This window comes from Rattus rattus, chromosome 1 (assembly GCF_011064425.1).
Source record: "Rattus rattus isolate New Zealand chromosome 1, Rrattus_CSIRO_v1, whole genome shotgun sequence".
In the NCBI taxonomy this organism is placed as follows: domain Eukaryota; kingdom Metazoa; phylum Chordata; class Mammalia; order Rodentia; family Muridae; genus Rattus; species Rattus rattus.
This window is the reverse complement of record NC_046154.1, coordinates 13,367,786-13,388,869: the sequence shown is the minus strand read 5'-3', so window position 1 is coordinate 13,388,869 and position 21,084 is coordinate 13,367,786. Positions and strand designations below refer to the sequence as shown.

Sequence of the window (21,084 nt, the reverse complement as noted above, 5' to 3'; positions counted from 1 at the left end):
TCCCACATCCTCTCCTTCATTTGCTGTCACCTGACTTTTTGATCTTAGCCATTCTGACTGTTGTGAGGTGGAATCTAAGGGTTGTTTTGATTTGCATTTCCCTTATGACTAAAGATGTTAAACATTTCTTTAGGTCCTTCTCAGCCGTTAGATATTCCTCTGCTATGAATTCTTTGTTTATCTCTGTACCACATTTTTAATAGGGTTATTTGTCTCTCTGCAGTCTAACTTTGTGAGTTCTTCATATATTTTGGATAGAAGTCCTTTATCAGTTGTAGGATTAGTAACGATCTTTTCCCAATCTGTTGGCTCCCATTTTGTCCTAACAACAGTGTCCTTTGCCCTACAGAAGCTTTGTAGCTTTAGGAGATCCGCTTTGTCAATCCTTGATCTTAGAGCAGAAGCCATTGGTGTTTTGTTCAGGAAATTTTCTCCAGTGCCCATGTGTTCGAGATTCTTCTCCACATTTTCTTCTATTAGATTGAGTATATCTGGTTGATGTGGAGGTCCTTGATCCACTTGGACTTAAGCCTTGTACAGGGTGATAAGCATGGATCGATCTGCATTCTTCTACATGCTGGCCTCCAGTTGAACCAGCATCATTTGCTGAAAATGCTATCATTTTTCCACTGGATGGTTTTAGCTCCTTTGTCAAAAATCAAGTGACCATAGGTGTATGGGTTCATTTCTGGGTCTTCAATTCTATTCCACTGGTCTATCTGCCCGCCTCTGTACCAATATCATACAGTTCGTAATCACTATTGCTCTGTAATACTGCTTGAGTTCAGGGATAGTGATTCCCCTGGAAGTCCTTTTATTGTTGAGGATAGTTTTACCTATCCCGGGTTTTTTGTTATTCTAGATGAATCTACAAATTGTTCTGTCTAGCTCTGCGAAGAATTGGATTGGAATTTTGATGGGGATTGCATTGAATCTGTAGATCACTTTTGGTAAAATGGCCACTTTTACTATATTAATCCTGCCAGTCCATGAGCATGGAAGGTCTTTCCATCTTCTGAGATCTTCAATTTCTTTCTTCAGAGAATCAAAGTTCTTATCATATAGATCTTTCTTTCATGTGCTTGATTAAAGTCACACCGAGATATTTTATATTATTTGGGACTCTTATGGAGGGTATCATTTCCCTAATTTCCTTCTCAGCTTTTTTCTCTTTTGTGTAGAGGAAGGATACTGAGTTATTTGGGTTAATTTTATACCCAGCCATTTTGCTGGAGGTGTTTATCAGGTTTAGTAGTTCTCTGGTGCAACTTTTGGGGTCACTTAAATATACTATCATATCATCTGTAAGTAGTGATATTTTCACTTTTTCCTTTCCAATCTGTATCCCTTTGATCCTCTTTTGTTTTCTGGTTGCTCTGGCTAGTACTTCGAGAACTATATCGAATAAGTAGGGAAAGAGTGGGCAGCCTTGTCTAGTCCCTGATTTTTTTTTTTTTTTTTTTTTTTTTCGGAGCTGGGGACCAACAGGGCCTTGGCGCTTCCTAGGCAGGCGCTCTACCACTGAGCTAAATCCCCAACCCCCTAGTCCCTGATTTTAGTGAGATTGCTTTAAGTTTCTCTCCATTTAGGATAATGTTAGCTACTGGTTTGCTGTATATGGCTTTTACTATGTTTAGGTATGGGCCTTGAATTCCACTTTTTTCCAGGACTTTTATCATGAAGGGGTGTTGAATTTTGTCAAATGCTTTCTCAGCATCTAATGATTTGATCCTGTGGTTTTTATCTTTCAGTTTGTTTATATAGTCGATTATGTTGATGGTTTTCTGTATAGTAAATCATCCTTGCATTCCTCGAATGAAGCCTACTTGATCACGATCGATGATTGTTTTGATGTGCTCTTGTTTTCGGTTTGCAAGAATTTCATTGTATATTTTTGCGTCAATATTCAGAAGGGAAATTGGTCTGGAGTTCTCTTTCTTTGTTGAGTCTTTCTGTGGTTTTAGTATAAGAGTAATTTTGGCTCCATAGAATGAATTTGGTAGTGCTCTTTTATTTCAAATTTGTGGAATAGTTTGGATAGTATTGGTATGAGGTCTTCTATGAAGGTCTGATAGAATTCTGCACTGAACCCATCTGGACCTGGTACCATGAGGTGGTGAGAAGAGGGTGTATCCTTTTGTTTGAGGATAGAATGTCCTATAAATATCTGTTAAGTCCATTTGGTTCATGACTTCTCTAAGTCTGTCTCTGTTTAATATCTGTTTCCATGATCTGTCTCTTGATGAGAGTGGGGTGTTGAAATCTCCTACTATTATTGTGTGAGGTGCAATATGTGCTTTGAGCTTTAGTAAGGTTTCTTTTATGTATGTAGGTGCCCTAGTATTTAGAGTATAAATATTTAGGATTGAGAGTTCAACTTGGTGGATTTTTCCTTTGATGAGTATGAAGTGTCCTTCCTTATGTTTTTTGATTCCTTTTGGTTGAAAATTGATTTTATTCGATATTAGAATGGATACTCCAGCTTACTTCTCCAGACCATTTGGTTGGAAAGTTATTTTCCAGCCTTTTACTTTGAGGTAGTGTCTGTTTTGTCTCTGAGGTGTGTTTCCTGTAAGCAGCAAAATGTTGAGTCCTCATTTTGTATCCAGTTTGTTAATCTGTGTCTTTTTATTGGGGAATTAAGTCCATTGATGTTGAGAGATATTAAGGATAGTGATTGTTGTTTCCTCTTATCTTAGTATTTGGAGGTGAGATTATGTTTGTGTGCTTCTCTTTATTTTGGTGTAAAGAGGTCAGTTTCTTGCCTTTTCTAGGGTGTAGCTTGTTTCCTTGTGTTGGGCTTTACCGTTTCTTATCCTTTGTAGGGCTGAATTAGTAGAAAGATGCTGTGTAAATTAAGTTTTGTCATGCAATATCTTGGTTTCTCCATCTCTGTTAATTGAGAGTTTTGCTGGATACAGTAACATGTGCTGGCATTTGTATCCTATTACAGTCTGTATGACATCTGCCCATGATCTTCTGGCTTTCATACTGTCTGGTGAGAAGTCTGGTGTAATTCTGATAGGTCTGTCTTTATATGTTACTTGACCTTTTTCCCTTACTGCTTTTAATATTCTTTCTTTGTTTTGTGCATTTGTTGTTTTGACTATTATGTGACGGGAGGAGTTTCTTTTCTGGTCCAATCTATTTGCAGTTCTGTAGGCTTCTTGTTTGTTTATGGGCATCTCTTTCTTTAGGTTAGGAAAGTTTTCTTCTATGATTTTGTTGAAGATATTTACTGGTCTTTTGAGTTGGGAGTCTTCACTCTCTTGTATTCCTACTATCCTTAGGTTTGATCTTCTTATTGTGTCCTGGATTTCCTGTATGTTTTGGGATAGTAGCTTTTTTCATTTTACATGATCTTTGACAGCTGTGTAGATGATTTCTTTGGAATCTTCTGCTCGTGAGATTCTCTCTTCAATCTCTTGTATTCTGTTGGTATGCTGGCATCTGTGACTCCTGATCTCTTTCCTAGGTTTTGTATCTCCAGGATTGTCTCCCTTTGTGCTTTCTTTATTGTTTCTCTTTCCATTTTTTACTCCTGGATGGTTTTGTTCATTTCCTTCTCCTGCTTTGTTGTTTTTTCCAGTAGGTCTTTAAGGGATTTTTGTGTTTCCTCTTTAAGGGCTTCTTGTTGTTTACTTGTGTTGTCCTGTATTTCCTTAAGGGAGTTATTTATGATCTTCTTAAAGTCCTCCATCTTCATGATAAAATGTGATTTTAAATCTAGGTCTTGCTGTTTTGGTGTGTTTGGATTTTCAGTGTTTACTTTGGTGGGAGACCTGGACTCTGATGATGCCATTTAGTCTTGATTTCTGTTGCTTGGGTTCCTGTGGTTGCCTCCTGCCATCAGGTTGTCTCTGGTGTTAGCCTTGTTTTGCTATTTCTGACAGTGGCTTGAGTGTCTTATAGGCCTATGTCTCAGGAATGTTGTAGACCTGTTTACTTTCAGCCAGTTATGGGAACAGAGCGTACTGCTCTCAGGCTTGTAGTTGTTCATTTCCACTGGCTTTCATCTGTCCCTGTGGGCGGGAACCAGAAGGTTCTGCCCCTACTTCTCCTGGGTTCCTGGGTTTTGGAGCAGGGAACGGTGGGCCAGGATCAGTGAGGTTCAGGTGCCAGCTAGAAACCGGAAGTGTCCGGTCCCAAAGGAATTTTTGCCTTTGGGTGTCCTGAGTCCACCAGGCAAGTCACTTGGAGCAGAAAAGTTGATCTTACCTCTGGTATAGGGCCTGAAGTCGCTTCTCATTGCTGGCTTTCAGCTCTCCGTGAGGGCAGCAACCAGAAGGGCCTGCCCCTACTTCTCCTGGGTCCCTATGTGCAGGGGGCCCAGAAGGCGCTAGGCATTTTCCTCTAGAGTCAGAAATGTGGGCAAAGTAGTCTCCTCTGGTTTCCCTGGCGTGTCTGCCCCTCTGAAGGTGTAGCTCTCCCTCCCACCGGACTTGTGTGCAAGGAGCTGTTTGACCAGATCTGTTCAGATCCGGGCGCAGTCTGGACCGCAGGGCTCCTGCAGCTTGACTGCTCCTATCTTCCTGTTCTATATTTTCTTGTATTTTTTCTATAGATTATCAAATGAATTATCAGATTGGTACATTTTCTTGGGATATTTGGAGCTCCTGAGATGAAGACTTCTGTTTCTTGTAATTTGAGAAAACTTGCCTTCCTCATATCATTGTTGAAAATACTGTCTTACTTGCCCTTTGTAAGCACTGCTGTTCTGTGAAAGGTTAGTGTGGAGGCTTTACACTTCCTTGTCTCTTTCTTTTTTTAAGATTTATTTATTTATTATTATTTCTAAGTACACTGTAGCTATATTTAAACACAACAGAAGAGAGCATAAGATCTCATCAAGGAAGGTTGTGAGCCACTATGTGGCTGCTGGAATTGAATTCAGGACCTCTGGAAGAGCAGTCAGTGCTCTTTACCACTGAGCCATCTCCCCAAGTCCCCTGTTTCTCTTCTGAGTAGAGTTATTCTAATGACAACTAACTTCAGTTTATGTAATGATAGATTTTGGATGTTGGTTATTATCTTCATTAGTCTGAGGGATGCTCCTTCTGTTCCACATTCTTCAGAACTTTCGTAGTGATCTACTGTGATATTTTGCCTTAGGCCTTTCTTAGATCTATTGAGAAGGCTGTGAGCCTTCTCTCGCTGAGTGTATGTAGCTTGTACCGTGGGTTGTGTGGTTTGTTCTGGTTGAAACTGTCTTACATATCTGTCATGAAATCAAGTCCAGTTCACTTTTTGCATCCATTAGTGAGAAACATTTTTTTCAATGTACACTGGTGTACTTGGACTGCTATTATTTTCTTTGTGCATATTTTTATGTTCATTTGCATTTGGATCCAGGTAAAGTCAGCTTTGTGTGATGACTGTACCATATTCTCTTTCTTTCTGTAGTCTTCAATATTCACTGTGCAAGATTATTGTGAGATTTTCTAAAGAAATGTGTGAATTCAGTGCTGCATCTATATACTCCTCAGATAGTGTTAGAAGGAACACTGAGGGCCTGGGTTTCTGAACTTGATTATTGCTTGGCCTAGTATGATGATATAGAATGTTTACTTGTTTATTGTTCCTTAGGAAATGACTATTTTCTTCATCAATTCTTATTAATTATATATGATTTTCATAATACTCCATCATCTGCATTTTCCCGGTGTCACTCTAATCTTCTGAGGCAGGGGCATCGAAAGAGGCCATTCATATATCCCTTACATGCCAGGAGAGATATCTGACATGAAAGATATAATGTCAAAGTCATATATATAGAAAATGCTGAATATTTGCTGAATCTAGGGTCACGAAAAATTTGTGTACTAATAGTGTCTTGACATTAAGGATGAGTTCTTATGTTTTTATCTATGCCTAAACATATGTATGTATATATGCATGTATGTGTATGTATATGTATTGGTATATATGCCAGAAGACCCATGTCACACTCTTCAACCTACAAGAGTGTTTGCCAGAAAGGAAAGCCTTAACAGCACGACTCCAAGAGGTTCACTGTATTCATATTTATTAGTGATTGGGAACCTGAGAACTGCCTGGAACAGTTGCACAATGTAGATATATGCATGTTCAGGAAGGTATTCCAACAGTGATAGTATTTTAGCAGATTTGATATAATGAGGGAGTCATTCCAAAAGCATGCCCTAAAATGGTTCATTTTATCCCTGTATATATATATATATTTTCATTCCCTGGAAGCCATCATACCTCCTTCTTGATCTTGTTTTGACATTGCCTAGAACCCTTGTTCTTAAGCCTTGAGTTGTGACCTCTTTGTGGTCCATTCACACTTTCACAGGGTTTGTCAAAGACTGACCATCATAAAACCCATATTTTTTGTGGTCTTGGGAACTCATACACCACTCCTGCTATCAATCTGCATGTGGGTCTGAAACATGTAGATACAGCAACTTATGAGTTTCTGGAACTATACTAAAGGTTTACCACACCATTAGAAAATTGGAGAACAAATGGCCTAAAGTTTTAGAATAATAAATTTTATTTGAAGACATTTCTGGCTTTAATTATAATATTGCACATATTAATGCATTCATGGTGATGTCAAGGGATCAGGATCAATGCATACAAATGTGTCATGCGAATTAGCAAACAGGGCCATATTGAAAGGAGAAGTAAGTTGGAAGTAGAAGTTTCATGTCATGAACTATTGTAAGACTTCGTAGATGCTGATGAAAATGGCTATAACTAGATATGAAGACAACTTACTCTTTTGCAGAACCCATAATATTTGGTAGATAGAATCTTTGTACTCCAAGACAATAGGATACACATGGAAAATAGATATGCTCTATCTGCTTGGTAGAAAGAAGTTGAATTTCACCTAAGTGTTAGATAGTATATTTGATTGTGATGGCTAATGAACACCATTCAAGTCTAGGTCATCAATCAGGGTAGCCACTAGCCATTTGTCCTTGACTGTAGACCCAGGTAGATAAGTTCTCAGTAATAACCCTGAGTAATCGTGTTTTACAGTAGGTATTCATGTGCTCTGTGTTTGTGCCTGGTGTCTGCTGAAGTTAAAATAGACCTCAGATTATACTCATATCCCTACACACTAAATATGTGACTCCATGCTCACATTTCTGTAGAAATGTTGACAACATTCTTCATATTTTGTTTTTAATATCCTTTTATGTGGTTTAGCATTGTCCATAACTAAGTTGTATTAATTTCAGCTTTGTAGTTTTCAAACCTGGTTATGAAATTTCAAGAACACTTCCAGTAGTTGAATCTGGGAGAAGAACAACAAAAAGAATGAGTGTGGCTCTGGGAAACATTCTACAGGTCAGTGTGCTGTCCACATTTCTTTGAAAAATCCCCTTTTTATTCTAACCATTTAATAATTTTATTATCTATATGTTGTAATATTATCTAAAGGACTTATTTTGTATAATCTTCATTTTCTTCTGGGATAATGAAAATTTAATGTTTAGGTCTTTCACATATATAAAACCATTAAATATTTATTGGGTTTTCGACTGTGAGTACATAGAAATTTTCAAAGACTGAAGACATGCAGGTCTCAAAGAGAATCTAGTGTAAATGATTCTCAAAAACTGTATCGATGCTTAATTTCTACATTAGATGGATTTGTGTGCTATTATATTATTGTGGAAAGAATGTCTCATGTGTCACCTAAGTTGCATTTCAGAGATGGTCAGGGTTCCAGACAAAAGCTTGTGAATTATGTGGAGGCTGATATCACTGAGCAATGTATGGAAGAGAAGAATTTGGAGAATGATAAAATTATAAGGAATTCACTGTTTTGAGCCCCAATAGTAAATGTATTAGCTCCTTAGAAGCACTGGTGATGGGAGGAATGTATCTTTCCTTTTTTGTGAGCAAATGCAGAATTCAGTATGCAATTTTTTTTGGAATTTTATGTCAAATAATGATTATGGGTGTGTTTAGACATGAAATCTGTTTGTTCCAAGAAACATTCCAAGAGACATACTGCCCAGTGTGGTGCTGTGTGGTAAATTCTCAATGTAGAAATTGTTATTTTTCTTTGTCTTTTGTTCCATGTTTATAAGTAGTATAAGTCCTGTGTTCTCCACCTTTTTATTTCTTCACAGGAATTATACTAATAAAAATATCCTGAAGTATATAGCCTTGGTGTTGTACATAATGTATAAATTTTCAATCCTAAATAAATGTCCTTTCTAACTTGTTTTCTTTCTTTATAAGGAAGAATGATTTATCTTCTCTTTGTTTCCTTTTCTACCAAACTCTGTGTTACATAGGGACATCATGAAGGGTTGTGATACTGTTTCTACATTTCTTTATTTATTGTTTATATATTTATTTACATTCTAAATGTTCTCCCAATTCCCAGTTCCCTATTCCTTTCTTCTATGGGGATGCTCCCCCAGTCTCAGAACCATTCCTGGCTGACTGCCATAGCATCCTCCTATGCTGGGACATCCAACCTATAATGAACCTCCTCCCCTCTTATTGATGATAGATAGGAAAATCTTCTGCTACATATGCTGCTGGGGACTTGGGCCCCTCCATATGTACTATTTGGTTGCTAGTTTAGTCCTTGGGAGCTCTGGGTTATCTGGTAGTTGATACTATTGTCCTACCTACAAGATTGCAATCCCCTTCAGCTATTTCAGTCCTTCAGCTATCTGTTCCATTGCGCTCTCCTTGCTCTGTCCAGTGGTTAGCTGTGAGCATCAGATCCACATCTGTACTGATCAAACTCTGCCATACCCTCTCGGTGGATAGCTGTTCCAACTTTCTTACATCAAAGGTTTCTTGGCATCAGCAATACTGTTTGGACTTGATGTCTAGAGATGGGATGGCCTTGAGTCTCTGTTCCACTCTTTGTCCTTGCTTTTCATTTAGACAGGAAACATTGTGGGTTAATATTTTTGAGATGGGTGGTTGACCGCATCCTTGAAATGCGAGCTGTGGCTATCCAGTGCATATGGTTACTATAGGTTCTCTCTCCCTTTTTTTGATTATTTCAACTAAAATCATCCCTGTTGTGTCCTGGGAACTCTTGCTTACCAGGTATCTGGATTTTATAATGGCTACCTCCAGTTTCCCATCGTCCACTGTCTCACACATCTGTTAAATATCCTACCCTCTCTCTGTACATCTCCCCTTTCTCCTCCCACACTTGATCCTACTCTCCCGTTTTCCTCACCCTCCTCTCTCCCTTCTTGGTCCCTCCTTCCTTTTCCGCTCTGTGCTTTTTCTTTTAGTCCCTTTAAGTAGGACTGAAGCATCCATGGTCTGGGCAGAGACATCTATGGTTTGGGATTCCTGTTGAGCTTCATGTGGTCTGTGAGTTTTGTCATGGGTATTCACAACTTTCGGTCTAATATGCACTTATCACTGAGTTCATACCTTGTGTGTCCTTGTGTGAATGGTTATCTCACTCAAGATGATATTTTCTCATTCCATCCATTTGCCGTCTAACCTCATGAAGTCCTCCTTCTTAATAGCTAAGTCATATTCCATTGTGTAAATGAACCATATTTCCCTTATCCATTCCACCTCAGAAGGACATCTCGATTGTTTACAGCTTCTGCCTATGATAAATAAGGCTGCTACGAGCACAGTACATATATCTTTGCTATATGTTGGACCATCTTTTAGGCATATGCCCAGGTGTGGTATAGCTGGGTCCTCAGGTAGGAGTATGTCCACTTTTCTGAGGAGCCACCATACTTTTCCAGAGTGTTAGCAGCTTGCATTTGCACCAGCAATGGAGGAGTGTTCCCCTCTGTCCACATCCCAGCAATCATATGCTTCTCCTGAGTTTTTCATCCTAGCCATTCTGACTCCTGTGAGGTGCAATTTAAAGTTCGTCAATTTGTGTTTCCCTGATGACTAAGGATGTGAACATGTCATTAGATGCTTCTCAGCTATTCCAGATCTCTCAGTTGAGAATTCTTTCTTTAGTTTTTTTTTACCCCGATTTTAATAATTTCATCTGATTCTCTGTAGTCTTAACTTTTTGAATTCTTTTATATATTGGATATTTGCTCTCTATCAGATATAGGCTTGGTAGAGATCTTTCCCAGTAGGTTGACTGTTTCTTCCTATTAACAGCATCCTTTTCCTTACAGAAAATGTTCAATTGTATGAGGTCCTGTTTGTCAACAGTTGATCTTAGAGCCTGAGCCATTGGTATTCTGTTCAGGAAATTTTCCCATTTGCTGGAGTATTTTAGGATTTTTTTTCCCACTTTCCCTTCTGTTAGATTCAATGTATCTGGTCTTATGTAGAAGTCCAAATACATTTGCACTTGAGCTATGTATAAACAAGAAAGAATGGATCAATTTGCATATTCTAAAGGGAGACTGCCACTTGAACTGAAATATGCCCGCTTAACATTAGTGCACCCATTTCTTAAAAATAAAAAATTTTAAGTTGGCCTCTGCTTAGCCTCTAGACGTTAGACCAGAAAGTACAGAAAGCACATTCCCACCCACTCTCCAGGAAGCAACCCGGGCACAAGAACAGATGATATAGCTGTGGCCTTGTCCTGGGAACTCCAGGAGGGGAACCATCTGCCAAGTCAGATATCCTTGGTCCTTGTCCTGGAAACTCCAGGACGGGAAAACATTTGTCAAGTCAGATGTCCTTGATACTGGAAGATCTGCACTGATATGGTTGCGGCCTTGTCCCGGGAACTCCAGGACAAGAAACAACTGCCTAGTCAGATATCCTTGCCCCCGAAATAGCTGAGGAAATGAAGCTGTGTGACCTTGTGGTGACTATATAGACTGTATATTCCTGCTGTTCGGGGCTGTTCACATCCCTCCTGCGTGAGGACCATGTCGAGCCCCAGTGCACTGGTATCCCAAGTAAACCTCTTGCTTTTGCATCAAAATCTACCTCCATGTGTCTTTAGCAAAACCATACATTTCTTTTTTACTACTATTGCTCTGTAGTAGAACTTGTGGTGATTAATGCAGAAATCCTCATATTGTTGAGAATACTTTTTGCTATGCTGGGGTTTTTGCTATTCCAGATGAATTTGAAAATTACTCTTTCTGTCCCTCTGAAAAAATTGCATTGGAATTTTGATGGGTATTCATTGAGCCTGTAGACTGCTTTTGATAAGATGGCCATTTTTCCTGTTAATCCTGTTGTTCCCCAAGCTTGGACTTGGAATATCGTTCCATCTTCTGCAGTCTTCTTGTAATTCTTTATTCAGAAATTTGAAGTTATTGTCAAAAAGATCTTTCCGTTGTGGGTTAGTCACACTAAGATATTTATGAATATTTATGACTATCTTGAATGCTGTCATTTCTCCAATTCCTTTCCCATCCTCCTATCTTTTGAATAGAGGAATGCTACTGATTTTTTGGAGTTAATTTCACACCCAGATATTTTGCTTAAGTTATTTTCCAGCTGTAGGAGTTCTGATGGATGTTTTGGGTCACCTAGGTATACTACCACATCAATGGCAAATAGTGATATTTTGACTTCTTCCTTCTAGTTTGTATTCCTTAAACCTCCTCTTTGTTCTAATTATTCTGGCTAGAACTTTGAGTGCTATATTGAATAGATAGGGGAAAGTGGGCATCCTTAGCTATTTGTTGATTTTAATAGGATTGCTTCATGTTTCCCTCCATTTAGTTTGATACTGGCTATTTGTTTAGTGTTTATTGCTTTTATTATATTTTGGTATGCTCATTGAATTCATGATCTTTCCAGTGTTTTTAAGATGGAGTGTTATATTTTGTCAAAGTCTTCTTGAACATCCAATGAGGTGATTATGTAGTTTTTTCTTTGAGTTTGTTTATATAGTGGATTTTGTTGAATGTTTCCCATATATTGAACCATCCGTGCTTCCCTGGGATGAAACCTACTTGATCATGGTGAATGATCATTTTGATGTGCTTTTGGATTCAGTTTGCTATAATTATATTGAATATTTTTCATTGATATTAGTAGGGGAAATTAGTCTGAAGTTAGCTTTCTTTGTTGGGTCTTTTGGTGGTTTAGGTATGAACATAACTCTGCCTTCATAGAATGAATTAGGTAGTGTTCCTTGTGATTCTATTTGTTCAATATTTTGAAGTGTATTGGTATTAGCTAATCTTTGAAGGTCTGATAGAATTCTGCACTATGACCATCTTGTCCTTGATTCTTTTTTCGTGGGGAGTCTTTTAATTACTTATTCTATTTCTTTAGGGATTTTGGAACTAGATTTTCCAGTTTTGTAGAGTATCGGCTTGTGCTGTAGGATCTCATAATTTTTTTAATTTCCTCTGTTTCTATTGTTATGTTTCCATTTTCAATTCTGATTTCAATTTGGGTACTGCCTCTGTGTCCCCTGGTTAGTCTGGCTTAGGATATATCCATCTTGTTATTTTTCTCAAAAATGCAACTCTTGGTTTTGTTGATTGTTTGTATAGTTCTCTTTGTTTCTTCTGGGTTAATTTTTTCCCTGAAGTTGATAACTTATTGCAGACTACTCTTCTTAGGTATACTTGCCCCTCTCTGTCTAGAAATATAAGATATACTGTTATGCTGCTAGTTTATGATCTCACCAATTTCATTATGGAGGCACTCAGAGCTCTGAATGTTTTTGTTAGCAGTGTTATTTTTTTATTAGATAAATTTCTTTACTTACATTTCAAATGTTATTCCCTTTCCCGGTTTCCTGCCCATAATCCCCCATCCCTTACCCCTCCCCCATTGGGTTTTCCCCCATCCATCTCCTTTAATGGCCCCTCACCCCCCATATTCCACTGCACTGGGGACCAAGGGCTTCCCTTTCCACTGGTGCCCCAACAAGGCTATTCTCTGCTACATAGGCAGTTGGATCCCTGGGTCAGTCCATGTATATTCTTTCGGTAGGGGTTTAGTCCCTGGAAGCTCTGGTTCGTTGGCATTGTTGTTCTTATGGGGTTGCAAGCTCCTTCAACTCTTTCAATCCTTCCTCTAATTCCCCCCAAGTGGGTACTGTTCTCACTTCAGTGGTCTGCTGCTATCATTGACCTTTCTGTATTGGACATCCTCTGGATGGGTCTCTCAGGAGAGATCTATATCCTGTCCCTTTCAGCATCCATTTTTTAGCTTCATCAATCTTATCTAGTTTTGGTGGCTGTATATATATATATATATATGGGCCACATGTGGGGCAGGCTCTGAATGACCGTTCCTTGAGTTGCTGCTCTAAACTTTGCTTCCATATCCTATGGATTTTTTTCCCCCTTTTAAGAAGGAATGGGGACATATGCATTTTGGTCATTCTTCTTTTTGAGCTCCCTGTGGTTTGTCGATTGCATCTTGGGTAATTCGAGCTTTGTGGCTACTATCCACTTATCAATGAGTGTACACCAAGTGCATTTTTCTGTGATTGGGTTACCTCACTCAGAAAGATATTTTCTAGTTCATTCAATTTGCCTATGAATTTCATGAAGTCATTGTTTTTGATAGTTGTGTAGTACTCCATTGTGTAGGTGTACCACATTTTCTGTATCCATTCCTCTGTTGAAGGGCATCTGGGTTCTTTCCAGCATCTGGCTATTATAAATAAGGCTGCTATGAACATAGTGCAGCATGTGTGTTTGTTGTATGTTGGAGCATCTTTTTGGTATATGCCCAGGAGAGGTCTAGCTGGGTCCTCAGGTAGTGGAAGGTCCAATTTTCTGAGGAACCTCCAGACTGATTTCCAGAGTGGTTGTACCACTTTGCAATCCCACCAACAATGGAGGAGTGTTCCTCTTTCTCCACATCTTCGCCAGCAACTGCTGTCACCTGAGTTTTTGAGTTTTAGTCTTACCTATTCTGACTTGTGTGAGGCAGAACTTCAGTGTTGTTTTGATTTGCATTTCCCTGATGACTAAGGATGTAGAACATTTTTAGGTGCTGTTTGACCATTCAATATTCCTCAGCTGAGAATATTTTGTTTAGCTCTGTACCCCATTTTTAATAGAGTTATTTGCTCTCTGGAGTCTGACTTCTTGAATTCTTTGTATATTTTAGACATTAGCCCTGTGTCAGATGTAGTATTAGTAAAGATTTTTTCCTAATCTGTTGGTTGCTGTTTTGTCCTAATCACAGTGTCTTTTGCCTTACAGAAGCTTTGCAGTTTTAGGTCCCATTTGTTGATTCTTGTCTTAGAGCAAAAGCCATTGTTGTTTTCTTCAGGAAATTTTGCCGAGTGCCCGTGTGTTCGACATGCTTCCCCACTTTTTCTTCTATTAGTTTGAGTGTATCTGGTCTGATGTGCAGGTCCTTGATCCACTTGGACTTAAGCTTTGTACAGGGTGATAAAGAATGAATCGATTTGCATTCTTCTACATGTTGACCTCTAGTTGAACCATTTGTTGAAAATGCTATCTTTCTTCCATTGGATGGTTTTGGCTCTTTTTATCAAAGATCAAGTGACCATAGGTGTGTGGGTTCATTTCTGGGTCTTCAGTTCTGTTCCACTGATCTATCTGCCTGTCTCTGTACCAATACCGTACAGTTTTTATGACACTGCTCTGTAATACTGCTTGAAGTCAGGGATGGTGATTCCCCCAGAAGTTCTTTTATTGTTTAGTGTATTTTTCACTATCCTGGGTTTTATTCTATATGAATTTGCAAATTTCTCTTTCTATAAAGAATTGAGTAGGAATTGCATTGAATCTGTAGATTGCTTTTGGCAAAATGGCCATCTATTCTATATTAATCCTGCCAATCCATGAGCATGGGAGATCTTTCCTTCTTCTGAGATCTCACTCAATTTCTTTCTTCAGAGACTTGAAGTTCTTGTCATACAGATCTTTCACTTGCTTGGTTAAAATCACACCAAGATAGTTTGAATATATATATATATATATATATATATATATATATATATATATTTTTTTTTTTTTTTCAGGGCCTTGCGCTTGCTAGGCAAGAGCTCTCCCACTGAGCTAAATCCCCAACCCTTTGAACTTATATTTAATATCTTTTGTATAATGTAAGTTGGTAACATTTGTCTGAAATTATACATATGTGTTGTATATTCCTCCTGCCAGAAGTCTTCTGCAGAGATTATTGGATTTTAAAGAAATGGATATAAAAATCCATTTTGTAATACCATGGGGTTGCAGTTAAACAAATTTCATCATTGAGGGCTTTAAAAGATATCCAATCCATACTGCCCAAACAAATTCAAATATACTGATGGTGGCAAATCTTTCTTTTGCTGCTAAAGTCTCAGAAAATCACAGAAAATTCATAAATTTCAGAGCCTTCATAACTGAGAGCATTTTTGGAACTCATTCTGCAGATTGTCTGTGGGATAACAGCAGTACATAACTTTACATTCATATCCATGAAACTTTTGAGAAAATATTTGTCTTTCAATATTTCCCTTTCCTAATCTGTATTACAAAGATTCTCCAATTAATTAGCACTGTTTTTTAATTTAGGAAAGCAATTTTGTAAAATAACACATCGGTACTTTTCTATTACAGGGTTTCTTAACTTTCAAGGATGTGGTTCCAGAGTTCACACTAGAGGAATGGGAAAGTCTCAATTATGCTCAGCGGGCACTGTACATGGATGTGATTTTGGAGACATACAACAATCTATTGTCTGTGGGTAAGAATGCACTTTTGGTAGAATTCCTGAATCTTATTTTGAATTTTCCTGCATTGTGTCTATGTAAACTCTCTGAAATGTCTGGAAAGCACTAGGATAAGGGGAGTTCCTCTTAGCATGATAATTTTTCCATGGCATTTCCTTTACATTTCTGCACTTTCTTGAGGTATAACTAGTGTTATATTCTCCAGGATCTTTCCAGTGCCTCTTATCTAGCTTTAAATGGAAACTTCTGAGTTAAAAAATATATAATGTTCAGAACAAGGAATTGTATTTCTTGATACATAATAATTGGAGCACATTCATTTTATTACTACATTAATTTCTTTACTTCTGATTTTTAATAATGTAAAATGTTTTATGTAGATATAGAGATGTTGGTTTGGAGAATTTTAATTTTACCAATTTCTTTGATATTATCTCTTGAGTTTAGTACTCATACACCATGTTCTTTATCTGCAGTATTTTGGATGCTGACAGAAGCATATGTATAGTATATGTATGAATTTGTAGCTGACCACAGCTATACAATGTCACTTTGAATCAAATTGTAATCACAAATTAGAGATATGTTATTCAGAGATCTACTTTGTGTATGTTCAATATTGATTGATGACTTAATTTTTCCTAGCTTCTGCAAGGTACAATTTTTAAGATAATATTTTGAAGTCTATTATCATTCCTTTCAGTTGATATAGATCAGAGTTGAGGTACTTCTGATGATCCAAGTAATGATTATGAAAAGAGTAAAACCAATTTGGAGGGCATAAATCCTTGAGAAGGTCTGAGTTTACCAGATAATTCAGCAAACACCCATTATTGAATCTCTTTCTCCCCAGTGCAGTAACCCTTGTCATCCCTAATTGCACTTTTATTTTTCAGAAAATCATCTGATACGTGGAAAACATGGGAAGGTCTTGGAACAAGACACAGAGTGCATTGTCCATGAGCTTGTGAATATCCAAGAGAAGTTTTGTAAATGGGATGAAATTAGCAAAATGACTCTTGAATCCACCCAAAATACACCTTATAAAACTAATGTCCGAGATTCCTCCTTTCAATCCTCAAACCTGGAAAGACATAGAGCTGGGAAAACGAGAGAAGTTTACAAACATAAAGACTGTGTACAGATTTCTAATGAATGTGCTATCATTAATGTAAGTTCTAGAATGCGCACAGACAACAAAGAACACAAAAATACAGAATTTGATAAGGATTATGTCTATAAATGTAAACTGATGCTGAAACAAAACATTAATGGTAAGAACCTTTATCAATGTAGTGAGTGTAAGAAATGCTTTACCAGAAAAGGGAATCTTCATTCCCATCAGAGAATTCATACAGGACAGAAACCTTACAAATGCAGTGAATGTGACAAATGCTTTGGCCAAAAATCCTATCTTACTATTCATCAGAAAATTCATACTGGAGAGAAACCTTACAAATGTACTCAATGTGACAAATATTTTGCCCGAGAATCCTGTCGTAGGCGTCATCAGAGAATTCATACAGGAGAAAAACCTTATAAATGCAGTGAATGTGACAAATGCTTTGGCCACAAAATTAGTCTGAATGTACATCAGACAATTCATACAGGAAAGAAACCATACAAATGCAGTGAATGTGACAAATGCTTTGGCCACAAATGTTCTCTGAGAATTCATCAGAGAATTCATACAGCAGACAAACCTTACAAATGTGATGAATGTGACAAATGCTTTGGCCAACCATCCTATCTTAGTATTCATCGGATAGTTCATTCAGGAGAGAAACCTTACAAATGTAGTGAATGTGACAAATGCTTTGGCTACAGTTTTAATTTGAGAATTCATCAGAGAATTCATACAGGAGAGAAACCATACAAATGTGGTTAATATGACAAATGCTTTACCCAAAAATGTAGTGTTCGTTTACATCAGAGACTTCATACAGGAGGGAAACCTTACAAATGCAATGAATGTGACAAATGCTTTACCCAAATGTTCATCTGAGACGACATCAGAGATTTCATAGATGTGATAAAACTTGCAAGTGTCATGAACATGAAAAATGCATTAACTACAATGTCAGTCTGACAGATTACATACAGTAGAGAAACATATAAATTTAGTCAACGATACAATTCTTTACTAATGAATATCATCTTAAAATTCATTAGATAATACTTAAAGGATAAAAACTTTCAAATGTATTAGAGTTGTGAACCTTTTCTTTTGGCCTAGCTCTTAGAATGAACAAAATACGTACATGTGACAATCTGAGGAAATATATATTTGGAAATATCTTTGACTTCATTTCAGGTCAGATAAAGCATTTTAAATTTTTTGTGGGGAAACTATCTTGCAACGATTGAGTTTCCACACGAGCGAATTTGTATGATTATGAAAACTTCAGAAATCTTCATGCAGTATTCAAATCAACTATTTATGCTGAGAAAATCTCTGAAAATATAACAATGTAGAACAGTTTTTATTAAACTTTTACTTGTTCACCCTCAAATATTCCAAGATGAAGACATGTGGGGAAGCCAGAATAATATAGTATTGTGTAACACTTTCATGGTAACAGAAATTATCTGTTTCAAAGGAACTTCACCTCTCAAAATATCTAATAAAACTGGCAGCATTCTGTATATTCAAGTGGTCAAACAGACAAATTATACTTAAAAAGGTTTATTTGACAAACTGAGATACCAAAACTGCTTGTTCTTGATCCTATAAATATGTCTACAGATGTGAAGTCTCCTTTGACAGTCCAGTATTCATAATTCTTATTAAATGCTGGTTTCATGTTTGAGGATAACAACTGATTGTGAGTCCTTGGGATGTGTGGTCGACAACTCCTTCCCCATTGTCCTGTAAATAAATGCGAATGAGTCCCCATTTTTGATTTGGTTGTTTTAAGTTTATCTTTGGGATCCTTAGATGAATATATGTTGCATCTTCCTAGGAAATGTCTCTCATAAAATATATGCTGAAGTAATGAATATTTTCTACAATCCTGTAACATAAACTTTATAGTAGTGATTTTCAGTGGGTAGGTATCAAAGGGGTTGCTTAGGACCATAGAAAACATATACTTACAATGGTCTTAGAACTGAGAAATCATTCTTTCAACTGCAAGTTAGTCTGTCCACATTAGAATTATTTGAATTGTTTGTCAGTGTTTAGTATCAGAAAAGTTAGAAACACTATAAGAGATTATGATTTGTGTTAACTAAAGTAGGGATGATTCTGTTCAATGTCCAGGCTTACTGCTGTAGTAGTACTAGGTTAAATGAAAAAGGCTTGAAACAGAAAACATGTAGAGGCTTTCAGAGACTCAGCAATTAGTCTGCACTCTTTCCTGAATACAAGAAAATATGAGAGAAGAGTCAAACAGAAAATTAATGAAAATATGACTTTATCATTTTCAAGTCCAGCCATCTAGACTGTGATCTGTCTCTTCATGTCTCTCAAGTCATTAATACCCCTTAATTTAGTAAAACTCCAGTAACTTTCAGAACAATGCTACCCATTGACATATATTACAGATCCTGTCCTGTTGTGCCTGAATATTCCACTGTACGAAAAGGAACAAATTAGATTTCCATTTTAAATAATTTATAGAATTCTAACATTTTACACATCTAAGATTGTACATTCTGAAGAAAACACTCCCTATTAAGATATTATTTTTATTTTTGAGTCCATTTATACAAAAATCATGAATCTGTAAATCTTTAAAGAAATATCTTTTGTATAGTACATGAGGCAGATGTTAATGCATAGTTTAGAAACCCAAGCATCCTAGAAATACATTGGGAAATAATGGAGAAAGATGAAAAATATTTCTACTCCAAGGTAAATCATTACTTTTAGAATATACCAAATTCAGGAAGGCTCAGAAACTTCTAAGACAAAATCATATATTACTATGATCAAATCTGTATGTGTACATATTTTGTTCTTCATTTAGAAAGTAAGGATATTGTTCAACTTGGGAGAAACGAATGAATATTGGAGTTTGCAGAAAGAGGTCATCATTGACAGTAGAATATAACTACTTGTAGAAGCAGTAGAGCCCATTGCTTTCAAATGATCATAGGTGGTTTCTCTCAATTACTGCATCAGGGAGGGATGTTGAAGCTCACACACTAGGCAATTAGTAGGTGTCTGGAATATCCCTAACATTCTGGAAATTGCAACCACTTGGAGAGTCTCTGTTGATTCCAAGTTCACATATTCAATATATCTAGGCCCACTGCTTGATGACTTAGAAATTATTATCCCAAATATTCAGCGATCTCCAGTGTCATGGAAAAAATTTAAATTGTGCACAATGAAAACCCATCTTACCATTTACCCCTCCCATATTATAATTTACTTCATTTTCAATCATCTATACACACACTTCTTTTCTATGGTACAGCAAGCATATTGTGAGGGTGGATAAAATAGGTCCAGGTGTACTCATTGTTGGGGTTATTGGGGAGAAAGCACATGCAGCTTGAGAAATCTTGCACTTTCTATTGAGAGAGTAAAAAGGCGATTTACTTGCTACTTCGATGATGTAGGAAGAGATGCTAAGTGCCAGAGAGTGCAGTTTCTGGGTTGTAAGAAATAGAGGAGTCAGGTCATCTACAGTGGCACAGTAATTTAGACTTAGATTAGTAAACATTTATCATGACACAGCAACCCTTAAATATCTCTTAAGACAATGCCTTACCCAATATCCCATATGAAGAAGTCGTATACTTAGCTGACACTTCCTCCTCTGATTCTTTGAGAAGAACCAACAAGAAAGAAGACCCCACTAAGGCTAGCTCCTAGCACTTATCCTTTCAAGAATTTAATGTCCACATTATTTACTTTTATATAAGAATTAATATTGGAGCTATTATAATTTAGTTTACTGTGTATGGCAATAAGGTCACCATTCTGTTCATAACTGTGTATGTTAATAGAAGTATTAAATAATTTTTATTAATTGTGTATTGTAAAATTAGGAAAATTCATGTTTCTAGATTTCTTTGTCAAAAACTATTTGGAGAATTCTTTAGACACTCTCCTTTATGTGGTACCAGCGATATCAGCATTCTTTTCTTTTTTTCTTTTCATCTCCATTAACTTGGATATTTCTTCTTTACATTTCGATTGTTATTACCTTTCCCGGTTTCTGGGCCAACATCCCCCTCCCCTTCTCTATGGGTGTTCCCCTCCCCATCCTCCCCCCATTACCGCCCTTCCCCCAACAATCATGTTCACTAGGGGTTCAGTCTTGGCAGGACCAAGGACTACCCCTTCCACTAATGCTCTTACTAGGCTATTGGTTGCTACCTATGAGGTTGGAGCCCAGGGTCAGTCCATGTATAGTCTTTGGGTAGTGGCTTATTCCCGGGAAGCTCTGGTTGGTTGGCATTGTTGTTCATATGGGGTCTCAGTCCCCTTCAAGCTCTTTTAGTCCTTTCAAGTTTCCTTCAACGGGGGTCCTGTTCTCAGTTCAGTGGTTTAA

The 21,084-nt window shown here is 37.3% G+C and overlaps 1 pseudogene; it reads left to right on the top strand.

Annotated features, from left to right (window-relative positions):
- Positions 1 to 7,293: 7,293 nt before the first annotated feature.
- LOC116892990 lies at positions 7,294 to 17,847 on the top strand (annotated as a pseudogene).
- Positions 17,848 to 21,084: the final 3,237 nt, after the last annotated feature.